This window comes from Schistocerca cancellata, chromosome 3, assembly GCF_023864275.1.
Source record: "Schistocerca cancellata isolate TAMUIC-IGC-003103 chromosome 3, iqSchCanc2.1, whole genome shotgun sequence".
Lineage (NCBI taxonomy): Eukaryota > Metazoa > Arthropoda > Insecta > Orthoptera > Acrididae > Schistocerca > Schistocerca cancellata.
Genome location: NC_064628.1, coordinates 416,086,477 through 416,100,723, shown reverse-complemented (window position 1 = coordinate 416,100,723; position 14,247 = coordinate 416,086,477).

Below are 14,247 nucleotides of genomic sequence, written 5' to 3'. Positions count from 1 at the left end.
CATATGGCATTATCGTTTACCTTGAGAGGTGGATAAGGGGCCTGAAGGTGGAATGCCGAATTTGGCTGTCGTCAAAATAAAATAAAATAACATCTTAGTTAGACGACTGTCGGAGAATTTCATTAATATTGACAATTTGTTTAATTTGGTTTGAAATCGCATGAGTCACTGATGTGCACTAGATTCATGGACTTGTTGTTCGCAAGAAGTTTTTACTAAAGTTCACTCGCACTTGCAAAAAAATGTTCAAATGGCTCTGAGTACTATGGGACTTAACATCTATGGTCATCAGTCCCCTAGAACTACTTAAACCTAACTAACCCAAGGACATCACACAACACCCAGTCATCACGAGGCAGAGAAAATCCCTGACTCCGCCGGGAATCGAACCCGGGAGTGGGAAGCGAGAACGCTACCGCACGACCACGAGCTGCGGACTCGCACTTGCAGTGGCTGTATTAAAGAAGAACTGTGTCCCCTGACGTCAATACTTCGAGCTAAGTGATTGTATTTTTCTTTGTATTTTAGTTAACTACTGTAATTTGCTGTGTACTTCTGTTTGGGTGCAAACGCACAGTTGTAAGTTAACAATTTAGGGTTCTCATATGTTTTCTGTTATTGTAAATAATTCACCTTAACTGTACTGGGACAAAGACGATGAGCGCATTGCATGAGTAACGAATAAGGTCCTTGACTCTGTGTTTCGTTTTATCTGTAGTTGACTTGCTAGTCAGTCATTCTTATATGAGACACAGTAGCGAGCAGTCGAGTTTTTAGTGAAGGAGATTTGATATATGAATCGGAAAGAAATTATCTGGAATATTAACGAGATGAAATCTTGTTTGTGAACATACTTGATTCTTCTTTTGAGTAATTTTTTGAGGTAACCAATGGAAGTGCCGAACTATTAATTGGTTGGTTCAAATGACTCTGAGCACTATGGGACTTAACTTCTGCGGTCATCAGTCCCCTAGAACTTAGACCTACTTAAACCTAACTAACCTAAGCACATCACACACATCCATGCCCGAGGCAGGATTCGAACCTGCGACCGTAGCGGCCACGTGGTTCCTGCGTGTAGCGCCTAGAATCGCTCGGCCACCCCGACCGGCTAACTATTAATTGAAGGAAATCTTTCTCCACCAGATAACTAATAACTTTCAAGATTACTGTTAATTTGATCTAATTGTTTTTCATTATGCCACAAATAACTCAATTGATTGACACGTTTGTAGTTTTTTGTAATGAGAGAATTTTGTAATTCTTAGAGTCTTTGTGTGTTTTGTAGTTCTTATTGTCAATAATCAGTGTTTTATTTCTCAAAAAAAATTTCCTGAAAGTGAAACCCTTCTCCTTCAATAATAGTTAAGGTTTGAACAATTTTTCCTGTACACATTGCACATTGCACCACATCAAGTCACAGAATGTTTCTGAGAAGCAAATAGAAAGAATTTAGTAATACGTAGTTTATTTTCCTTTAGCTGCTGCATCTGCTGATTCGCATTTGCTTTGATGGAAATCAGTACACCAGACGCAAAACAGCATGCTGAGCAAGAGGTAAGTCATTTTTATTTCAGGACATCTTTCATTCTTCATTCTTGTGAGAATACCGTGTATAGTCGGAATTATCAGTTGTTGTGCCTGCAAACAGATTAATTTACAATGATCATTGTAGGTAATATCAAACAGTTGTTTTCTTCGAGTTGAGCAATAATTTATTTTTGTCGATATTGGAAGTCGAACATTGCATTTCATATCACGCAGCGTTCAAAATGTACTTCGGTACTGATTTTCAGTTATCTAGTTTTCGTTTAGCACACAATTAGCTTTTTTGAAATTTAATTAAATTCATTTTGTTTATTTAAAATTTTATATTTCATGAGGTTTAAAGGTTTTTTAACGGCACTGTTCACATGCGCATCACAGGGCCAACCATCAGTGTTTTCCTCAGTAACTTAATTTCATATCTAAAGTACACATTAAATGAAGAGAAGGTTTTTAAATCAATATATTCAGTTTCCTCACATACAGGCAATTTTAATAGAAAGTCTACAACAAGTGTCAGTTGGGGGCAGATGACTGTTGTCCTTAGCTCAGTCCAAATTTGTGTATCGTTTGCGGTATTCTGCGTTGTAGTGTGACGTGTTCGCTAGTCGCTCATACTAAAAAGCGTAATTAAGGTGGTTCTGTACAGGCCTGTTGAGGCTCCGGTTTAGATTGACGAGATGATTAATTTAATTCCTTGTTTAGCATTTTCTTGAGGATTTAACGTCTTGTTTTAAGGCTAACTAGTATCATTTTGTTTTTTTTATGTGTGAAATCTTATGGGACTTCACTGCTAAGGTCATCATTCCCTAAGCTTACACACTACTTAACCTAAGTTATCCTAAGGACAAACACACACATCCATGCCCGAGGGAGGACTCGAACCTCCGCCGAGACCAGCCGCACGGTCCATGACTGCAGCGCCCCAGACCGCTCGGCTAATCCCGCGCGGCTAGTTTCATTTCATCAAAAGGAATTATACCATCTCAGTTAAAATTTACGCTTTAATCAAAACCCGTTCTGATTTGATATTTCGCCACTCAAGTAAATGGCATTAACCCTTCACTGCGGAATAGTGATGACTCCAAAATTTTGACAGATTCGTTTAATGTTGGCCCTTTATTTGACATTTGCCGTTGCATTCTCACAGATAGCCTTGGCCGTTAAACGTTTATTCTGTACTATGAAGGATCGGTTGGTGTTGTATTATTTTCCGCGCCTGACAAGGGTGAAAATCGTTGAAATAAGAAAAAGGAGTGAAGACATACTCCCTTAAATGGTACCGCACGTCAGGGCCAGTTAATTTGAGATCATATTAATTAAAGGTGCTGTGCTTTTTTGAACGCTGGGGTGACGTAAATATCGTCTAAGCTTTATTATACCTTTTAATTCTATTTAAGTAAACTTATCTTTCCTTAAAAGTGACATGCATATGCATCACTCTTACCAGGCTACCTCTGTTAGTTCTGTTCAAGCAATTCTCGTTTCTTAAGAGTTATACATATCGTGTATGGCTATTTGGTATCTTTAATTAAGTTTACCTAAAATCTTGTCTTTCTACAACACGATCTACGTAAAGTTTTGATAACTTATGCTGTTATGCTGTTAAAGGAAACGCAAATTTTGTTTAAGGCTTTTGATGCTGTTAGACTAAATGTTCATTTTCCTTAAGAGAAATCCGTGCCCATCTGTGCTTTGGAATGTTGTGTGTAATAATCTTTGGTAGAAATAGACAAATCGTATGAGCTAGCATGATTAATTTTTGATTAAAGAGATCTTTTAATGGTTTTACAATAACTGTTAGCACCAAAGAAAAAAATTACACCAAACGTAATTTTTTTAGAAATTTATAAAAATTACTTAAATAATTTTTTTTATTATTATGTTCATAATTGTTTCTTTGCAGCAGCACGTACCCACTCCTTCACCAGCTGCCCTGCCATTTCACTTAGCTTAGTTTAGATCTTTCCTCATTACGAAATAAATTATATCTTTGCTTAGTCGATGCTCTTTGCATTGCAAATCGTAATATGAAATGTAAAGCACTTGTGCAAATCCCCAACTGGTATGAAACATATAATGCAATTTTGGTGTATCATAGTGATTTATGTACAATATGATTAGCAGCTTGTGGTCTTGTGGCAAGCGTTGCAGACCTACGACAATGGGGTCCCGGGTTCTGTTCCCGACCGGATCGAGTTTTTAATCATCTTGGAACTGAGTATGTGTGTTGTCGTCATTATCATTTCAACATTACCAACGAAGAGCAAGTCACCAACTTGGAATCAGGTAAAGATACTTACACCAGGCGACCGAACTCCACAGAAGGAGACTTCATATGCACACTGCATGTACAGTATATGTGTTGTGCTGCAACTGCTTATATTACGTCGGTGCATAAGTTCGAAGCATTTTCGTTTCGCACGGTTCTATTGCTGTTTCTGTAGGTGTATTTCTTGTTGGCCATTTTTTTTTGTAGTTCACTGCTGTTTGATTTTTCGTATTGTCATTTTGTCATTTTCAGACGCTAGAAAAAGGAGTGCGAAATGTAGAAATCAGAACGTATCGGTTACATTCTTCTGAGTGAGTTCAGTAGAGGCGTGACAGCAGCCAAGAACATTAGCGCCGTGTATGGGGATAAAACCATTGGACATAGCACGGAAGACCTGCGGGGTTTGATAAAGATCACTTAATCCCATCAGTCCATAATGACCCACGTCTGTGTACACGAGACTGGCAAATTTGGTTAGCTGTGATCGTTCTACCATCGTGCGACATTTGCATCTAATGGGAAAGTTCAAAACTCTGGTGTACAGATACCGCATACTGTAAGCCAAAATCAGAAAAATCTGTGGGTGGCCATATGTGCATCTCTATTTGCTTGTCATCTGTTGACTCGAGCATAACACCAAGCATTCTTATCGGCGTCATTACTGCTGAAAGGAAGTGGTGCCTTATGCTAACATAAGCTAAAGGAAGGAATGACTGGGCGCAAGTAAAGTAGCAACTCCGCATACAAAGACCTGGGTGCATCTACAAGATGCTGTAGAGTCAACTTCTAACACCGAATGCATTCCTCTCGGATTTCGGTTTGTGTCACGGGGTCCTGCAATGCTGAGGACACTACTTCGCTGTCTGCAAAACGGCTTGGTGTGGAATGGCTGCCTCAGCGACCCATGCAACTCCCAGTGGTGTGTCGGCCTTGTACAGCCGCAGAGTTGTGGCGATGTCAGGATGCGTCAGCAGTTGACTCAGTGGCCTCCATCCCTGATTGCCTCAGCGCCGCTTGCCGGGAAGCTACTACGTTGCCCAGCGGTGTGCTTCCTCGCCGGCGAGACTAAGAAAAAAATATGTGTGAAATCTTATGGGACTCAACTGCTAAGGTCATCAGTTCCTAAGCTTTCACACTACTTAACCTAAATTATCCTAAGGACAAACACACACACCCATGCCCGAGGGAGGACTCGAATCTGCGACTGTAGCAGCAGCGTGGTTCCGGACTGAGGCGCCTAGAACCGCTTGGCCACATCGACCGGCAGCGTGACTAAGATCATGGCGAAACAAGCGCTTTTGATCGGGCTTCCGAATATGTGACCCTCACCTCGTCATGCCTCCGGAGTGTGTTGGGAGCCAACAAGACTGCCCGCAGTAGCGACCCTTGGCGTGGCCCGCGGCTGGCCGGCTGCGGACCCAACGTTGGCCTCTGGGGGTCGAACCAGCGACCTGCTGTGAAATGGAACGCTGGCGCCCCATCTGCTGCTGCGTGTAGTCAGTGGTGTGACATGCCCCACAGTTCAGGAGAGCTGTCACACTTGAATGCTTTGTTAGTGAACTGGCACCTATTTATATGCGGCTGTGCGGCTCTGTTTTGCTAAACGCGCCTTTCCGTGTCACGTACTAATAACACTTAGGTTGGCCAGTGGGCCCCTTCTGCCTGTGACTTGCACCATGCAAACCGGTGTGTGTGTACTTCTCCCAGCGGTTCTACGCTCCTGTGGCCTTTATTTCACTTCGCAACTGGCGGTGAGCGTAACTCACTTTAAACAGGCCCGTGCCTAGCTGTAGCTTGCGCGCTCAGAAACATTGCACCAAAACTGACTTTCCTATTCCAAACGGTAGTGCCGCTACAATATAATTATATGCGTCTGGTGGAACAGCGACGATGTGGCTTACTACGAATTGCTTCCCATAGGTGTAATCATCATTGATATCATTTATGGTCAACAAATGAGACGTCTTACAGGCGCACTCCTAGAACAACGAGCCGGAAGCGCAAAGCGACGCTACCCCACGACAACACCTGTCCGCATTCTGCTGCACTGACAGACAAACTATATAGGAGTTGGTTTGGAAGGGGCGCTAACTATTCACATATTTTTCTACAGTGGGAGAGCGGCCGAAAAGCTGCAGGTTAGATCATTAACGTAATCGGAAACGTAAGCAAAGATAGACATGATAGCTCAAACTGTTTATGGCATTGAAATGAGACAATTTTAGAAGTGTTTTGTGCAGATTACATAGCCGAGCGGGATTAGCCGAGCGGTCTGAGGCGCTGCAGTCATGGACTGTGCGGCTGGTCCCGGCGGATGTTCGAGTCCTCCTTCGGACATGAGTGTGTGTGTTTGTCCTTAGGATAATTTAGGTGAAGTAGTGCTTAAGCTTAGGGACTGATGACCTTAGCAGTTATGTCCCATAAGAAGTCACACACATTTGAACATTTTTGCAGACTACATTATTCTCCGACCACATAATTTTATTTGATAAGAATGAGTAGTTTGACTAGTTATAATGATACAAAACGATTATCTCACAGTGCCTCTTCGTTTTTATGTGCTTGTTTCGTCACAGAGTAATCAGAATTCTGGCCAGACCTCGAATTAGATGTATGAAGTATAATCATATAAATCTCTAATATGAAAACTGCACATGCGAATAAGAACAAAAGGAAAAAGGTACACTTGCCTAATATCGTGTAGGGCCAGTGCGAGCACATAGAAGTGTCGCAACACGACGTGGCATGGACTCGACTAATGTCTGAAATTTCCATGTCTATGGAGTTTGGTGCACAGCAGAAGTTTTTAAACTCAGAAGCGTGTTTCTGCGGCCACTCTGTAGTTTTCCGGATGTCTGGGGAGTCGTATTGTCCTGCTGGAATTGCCCAATCCATCGGAATACACAGTGGATACGTGTATATCGCCTGTAAGAGTTATGTCTAGAAGTATCAGTGGTCCCATACTGCTCCAACTGCACACGCCCCACACCATTACAGAGCCTCCATCAGCTTGAACTGTCATGCATTCATGACGTTGTCTCCATACCCGTACACGTCCATCCGCTCGATACAATTTGAAACGAGACTCGCCCAACAGTCAACATGTTTACAGCTACCAACCGTCCAGTGTCGGTGTTGACGGGCCTAGGTGGGCTGTAAAACTTTTTGTTGTGCTGTCATTAAGGGTACACGAGTGGGCCTTCGGCTCCAAAAGCCAATATCGATTAGATTTCGTTAAACGGTTCGCATGCTGATACTTGATGGCCCAACATTGAAATGTGCAGCAATTTGCGGGAGGGTTGCACTTCTGTCAGGCTGAACGATTCGCCTCAGTCGTTGTTAGTCCCAATCTTGTAGGATGTTTTCCCGGCAGTAGCGATGTCGGAGATTTTGGTTTAATCCACCTCCTGATATTCACGGTACGGTCGTGGAAAGGACGTACGGTACAATCCCCACTTCATCGCTATCTCAAAGGTGCTGTGACCCGTCGCTCGTGCGCCGACTATGACAGCAAATTCAAACTCACTTAAATCTTGATAACCTTCCATCGTAGCAGCAGTAACCGATCTAACCACTGCGTCTTACATAGGTGTTGCCGACCGTAGCGGCGTATTCTGTCTGTTTACATCTCTCTGTATTTGTATACGCTTGTGTATATCAGTTTCTTTGGCGCTTCTGTGTGTATGTCAGTAAAGAAGATTTTAAGTATTGTGGCCGCGCGGGGTAGCCGCGCGGTCTAGGGCGTCTTTTCACGGCCTGCGCGGCTCCCCCTGTCGGAGGTTCGAGTCCTCCCTCGGACATGGGTGTGCTTGTGTGTCGTCCTTAGCGTAAATTATTGTACGTTAGATTAAGAAGTGCGTAAGCTTAGGGATCGATGACCTCAGCAGTTTGATCCCATAAGATCTTACCACAAATTTCCAATTTCAGGTATCGTGGAAACTACACATATTTGTCAGTATAGTCCGATCCACGATCTTTATTTTTATGAAGTTTGTTTTGTATCTTTCGATGGCAATGTGTTTCCGGTTTCGGACTGCATCGACCTTAGTCAGATCGTTCAACATCTGTATCTTACATAAACACTCCGCAAAGCACCCTACGGTGCGTAGTTGACAGAACCTTATTTTACTGTTAGTCACTAACAAATGGAACCCTTATTTCTTCGCAGTTCTCACGCGTGTTATAATTTATGTTTTTGGAAAAAAAATCGTTGTGCAGTCTATCGCAAATGCCAGTTCTCGATGCATACTACTTTCAGCGTCTTGCCTCCAGGGCCTTCCATTTCAGTTCACACGACATCTACGTAACTGGCATGTTGGTCGAACCTATAGGTAACACATATAGCAACACGCCTCTGAATTCGTTCGATGTGTTCCCTTAGTCCGACCTGTCTGGTATCCGAAACACTCGAGCATTACTGAAGACTGGGTTTCACAATCTTTCTGTATGCGGTCACTTTTACACATGAGCTACACTTTCGTTGAATTGTCACCTTAAACCGAAGCTGACTAGTCCCTTTTCTTTTAACCGACGTCATACTCGTTCCATTTCATTTCGCTTTGCGCTAGGCTTAAATGTTTCATCGATGTCAGTATGCACACAAATGCTGTATACAATAAATTCGTGAGTGTTTTTCGCACTCATTTGCATTAACTTACATTTCCCGCATCTAGAGCAAGCTGCCATAGATGTTATATCCAAATCGTTTCCTCCCACAATCACTTGAAAACGACATCACTGTACACTAGGGGGTCATCAGCAAACAGTCACAGACTTTTGTTCACCCTATGCCTCACACGGCCGGGATTGTGGCCCCGTATTCTTCTCTCCGTCAATAGATGGCAGCACTTTTGCCACTCTGGTTTACCAATTTGCCTCCTCGTTTGTATCCGCTCCTCCCTGTTCTGCGCCCATAGGCGGCACACCGCGCCTGATACACGCGGCGCTCGGGGACCATAGCGCAGCGTAAGTGTCGTGATATCATTTGCCTATATTCCCTACCAAGGCTGTCGTCCGTGGTACTGTCTGGTGCCACGTGCGCATTGACATAGGTTTCATAGCAACTAGCCCTACCAGCGGTTCCGAAACGATTTTTAAAAGTTTTTAGCTTCTTAGAAAAAAATTTGTTTTTTATGTGTGTTGTGGCGTGTGAAAATTATCTCCCACCTTTTGCTATTTTCAGTACGACACCTGAGGATGGGCTTATAACAGTCCGAAACCGGTCGTGTGAAAATAAAGTAAATTACAACTGAAGCGGTATTTTCTACCTCTGCTATAGTGCTCAGTTGCGGATGTTCTGCCAACAGGATTGTAAACTGGACAAATCGTTACCGAGATGACTGAGCTCCATCGAAGACGTAAGTACACTACTGGCCAGTAAAATTGCTACACCAAGAAGAAATGCAGATGATAAACGGGTATTAATTGGACAAATATATTATACTAGAACTGACATGTGAACGCATATTCACAAAATTTGGGCGCATAGATCCTGAGAAATCAGTACCCAGAACAACCATCTCTGGCCGTAGTAACGGCCTTGATACGCCTGGGCATTGAGTCAAAGAGAGCAGCTCCCCATGCTGCTTCAACACGATACCACAGTACTTCAAGAGCAGTGACTGGCGTATTGTGACGAGCCAGTTGCTCTGCCACCATTGACCAGACGTTTTCAATTGATGAGAGATCTCGAGAATGTGCTGGCCAGGGCAGCAGTCGAACATTTTCCGTGTCCAGAAAGGCTCGTACAGGACCTGCAACGTGCGGTCGTCCATTATCCTACTGAAACGTAGGGTTTCGCAGGGATCGAATGAAGGGTAGAGCCACGGGTAGTAACACATCTCAAATGTAACGTCCACTGTTCAAAGTGCTGTCAATGCAAACAAGAGGTGACCGAGACGTGTAACCAATGGCACCCCATACGATCACGCCGGGTGATACGCCAGTATGGCGATGACGAATACACGCTTCCAATGTGCGTTCACCGCAGTGTCGTCAAACACGGATGCGACCATCATGATGCTGTAAACAGAACCTGGATTCATACGAAAATATGACGTTTGGCCATTCGTGCAGTCAAGTTCGTCGTTGAGTACAACATCGCAGACGCTCCTGTCTGTGATGCAACGTCAAACGTGACCGCAGCCATGGTCTCTGAGCTGATAGTTCATGCTGCTGAAAACGTCGTCGAACTGTTCGTGCAGATAGTTGTTGTCTTGCAAACGTCCCCATTTGTTGAGGCAGGGATCGAGACGCGGCTGCACTATCCGTTACAGCCATGCGGATAAGATGCCTGTCATCTCGACTGCTAGTGATACGAGGCCGTTGGGATCCAGCACGGCGTTCCGTATTACCCTCCTGAACGCACCGATTCCACAGTCATTGGATCTCGACCAACACGTGCAGCAATGTCGCGATACGATAAACCGCAATCGCGATAGGCTACAATCCAACCTTTATCAAAGTCGGAAACGTGATGGTACGCATTTCTCCTCCACACGAGGCATCACAACAACGTTTCACCAGGTAACGCTGTTCAGCTGCTGTTTGTGTATGAGAAATCGGTTGGAAACTTTCGTCACGTCAGCACGTTGTAGGTGTCGCCATCGGCGACAACCTTGTGTGAGTGCTCTGAGAAGCTAATCATTTGCATATCACAGCATCTTCTTCCTGTCGGTTAAATTTCGCTTCTGTAGCACTTCACCTTCGTGGTGTAGCAATTTTAATTGCCAGTAGTGTATTTAGTGGTGAGAGATTGAAACCACTTAAATTGGCCTAAGTTTAGTAAATAACAACACTTTTGTGTGAGTAGTACCACGCGTTACATAGTCAGCCCAGCTGGTCACTAGAGTATGAAAGTTACTTGTCGTTCTTTCTCATTTGTATGTCAACAGCTTGCGCCACTGGCATCCGACCGTGCACGTCGCCACTAGGAACGCCAGATTTAGACTGTCAAATTATGGTAGTGTATCTGTGCAGATACGCTGTAGTTTCGTAATTGTGGTTTCAGATCAGTGGATATTTGTATGTTAGGATAAAATTAATGTCGCTCAGTAGTGAAGACAATAGTCAAACATAATAGTAAGGTCATTGGTCATAAATGATGCAACTCGGGACTCGTGGTAGTTCTATAAGGTCATGCTGTACCATAGTCAGCAAAACACACACTGCACACCATACCCTAATTTCATAGTTGTGACACATCGTGCATGTACTTCAGGTAGTAGATAAGCTAGTGTAAGCTTCATTTTGTTACTAATGTCACGCAAGTCAATTTTTGAATTCAAATGATCAATGTGTTGCTTACATTCTGAAATTGTGGTTATAAATGGATTGCCATTGGTTGATTACTGATGGCATGTATGGGATGTGCGTAGATTTGGACTTGGGGCGTCATGGGGCATAGACGCGATGCGCAGTGTCAGCGAGGTGCGTCTGTGGAGGCGTCTGAGAAACTGGGTATCGGAGTCTGCACAAGACCCAGCGGTGTGCACACCTGACTGGCATCCTGACTGGCACTTGAGAGAGCCGGGATTCCGAGGCACGTGGCCTCGCCTAACTGGGTGGACGAAGTAAGGGAGATCGAAAGTTGCAGCTGGCGTCCCAGGACGATGGGCTATAAAGTAACCTCGTACTGAGATCTGATCGAAGACATTTTAAAAGAATATTTGTTCATTAACGAATCCAAAACTCATTTACAAAGTCCTTGGATGAATATCGATAACAATAAATACAACATAAATGTTCCCCCTATGATGTTGTCTGTGATGTGCCTGCAAGACAAACTCTGGAGTCGTGATAGGAAGCAGCGTGAAGGCTTCTACATCAACATCTACATACATACTCCGCAATCCACCATACGGTGCTTGGCGAAGGGTACCCCGTACCACAACTAGCATCCTCCCTGTTCCACTCCCAAACAGAACGAGGGAAAAATGTTGGTGGCAGTAAAATTGTACTGCAGTCAACCTCAAATGCTGGTTCTCTAAATTTCCTCAGTAGCGATTCACGAAAAGAACGCCTCCTTTCGTCTAGAGACTCCCACCCGATTTCCTGAAGCATTTCCGTAACACTCGCGTGATGATCAAACCTACCAGTAACAAATCTAGCAGCCCGCCTCTGAATTGCTTCTATGTCCTCCCTCAATCTGACCTGATAGGGATCCCAAACGCTCGAGCAGTACTCAAGAATAGGTCGTAATAGTGTTTTACAAGCTGTCTCCTTTACAGATGAACCACATCTTCCTAAAATTCTACCAATGAACCGAAGACGACTATCCGCCTTCCCCACAACTGCCATTACGTGCTTGTCCCACTTCATGTCGCTCTGCAATGTTACGCCCAAATACTTAATCTACGTGACTGTGTCAAGCGCTACACTACTAATGGAGTATTCAAACATTACGGGATTATTTTTCCTATTCATCTGCATTAATTTTCAGTTATCTATATTTAGAGTTAGCTGCCATTCTTTACACCAGTCACAAATCCTGCCCAAGTCGTATCCTTCTACAGTCACTCAACGACGACACCTTCTCGTACACCACAGCATCATCAGCAAACAGCCGCACATTGATATTCACCCTATCCAAAAGATCATTTATGTATATTGAAAACAACAGCAGACCTACCACACTTCCCTGGGGTACTCTAGATGATACCCTCACCTCCGATGAACACTCACCATCGAGGACAACTTGGGACGATAGTGGGCCAGTGCTACTGGCGTGTGATGATTGGCGTACTGCTGGTGAAGACGAGGACGAAACTGGACCCATACAGCCGGCGTGGAGTACTGAGATGAAACTGCTGGTACTATCAATTTGTAGCGCTCGGAATGAACTGCTGATGCGACCAGACCGAAATGCTGGTATCGCTGACTAAAGGCTTAGGATGTAACTGACCTTGCATGGTTCACCAGAGGCCAAAGCAGTCTGTACGGATGGATATAGACGTGCCACTGTGAGCGCTCGTGACCTGGCGTAGTAAAATAATGTCCTACTGAAAACGCTTTCTGCTGCAACAGGCACGCTGCCTTTCGGCAAGGCTGGCGCCCCAAAACGCTGTGGAGGAAACTTGTAACTCAATGGTAAACAGTTCAGGACAGGGATGAAAAGATCTCGATGTTGATAAAAACAGTTTTCCCACGTTCTCCTGGAGAGTCTGCTGCCCTCACGACACGTTTGATGTGCAGAGGAAACGACTACCAGGCGAAAGCAACAGGTATGTTATTGATATACTCGAGAGGTAGCAGACAGCATGGCGCCCGAGGACAGTGCAGCGCCAAAGTACTTTACCGGTGCTCAACCACGCCTGGAGAATTCCTGGATAGCTTAACACCTCATTGGCAGACCATCTGTCAAGACCTACTACAGCAATTCTCTCGGTAATCAGATCCAACAATCCACACAAATTCAGTCTTGAAAACTGAATTCATGTGATTCATCACCTTCGGCCAGGCTGTAGCTAAATGTAGCATTGTGCCATGAGATCACTTGTAACATGTATATACATATGTCTTTCTCCTTGTGAGAACGGCCAGCTCCTATTAGCAATGTACTCAGAAACGATCAGGACCAACTTCTGTATACTGGCATTTTGGATAACGACAACACGCCTGTTGTGCCACTCCTTCCTTCTACCTGAATGTATCTTCCTCCTCATAGAGCCATGTCTAGGTCACTGTATATCTTTTCAGCCACTCATAGTCAAGAAGGGCAACTAGAGGGGGTTCATAATAGGTGGATCGTAAGACAGAAAAATTTAGTCCAACCATTAAAATTGTTTGCACTGCCATCCAAACACCCAGTGCTGCCAATACGTCCACTAGAGTCCGCCATTCCGTCCCGTGCTGCTTTTGACAGGAGAAGAAGATGTCCGGTACTGCCACAACTGTCCCACACCCAGAGGACAATACCTCCCAGTGGTCCTTTCCATTGCCTTCAACTATAAACCTACCCATCAACTACAGCCACTATTCACCAGTCAGCTTGAAGTTATAGTGCATGTGCAGTGTAGTAAACGATCATTATGGCCGTCTGACACCTTCATTCTCACGATTACAAACCTGTGAGATTTCAGTTTCTCACCTCGCACGTACGCCATTAAATTTTTTGACCAAATTTGCGAACATTCATAAATATAAATCTGTATATTTTCTGAAATTCTTATTCTTATTTCTATGTTTTAACATTCTACACTGTTCTTAGCCTGGCACTTGATGACCACACCTGATACATATTCTCTGTGAATTCATTTCCTTTACTACGTCTCCAAAGGCAGCATGCATTCGTTGTTGTTTTCAAGCGCGTTTAATATGTGCATTTATTCTACATGCCATTTATTCTCTTAGTCGTTACGGAGATAATAAATATCCATTCTTGTTATATGGAGTGCAGTGACATATGTAACACGTATTTTGTTTATATGTAC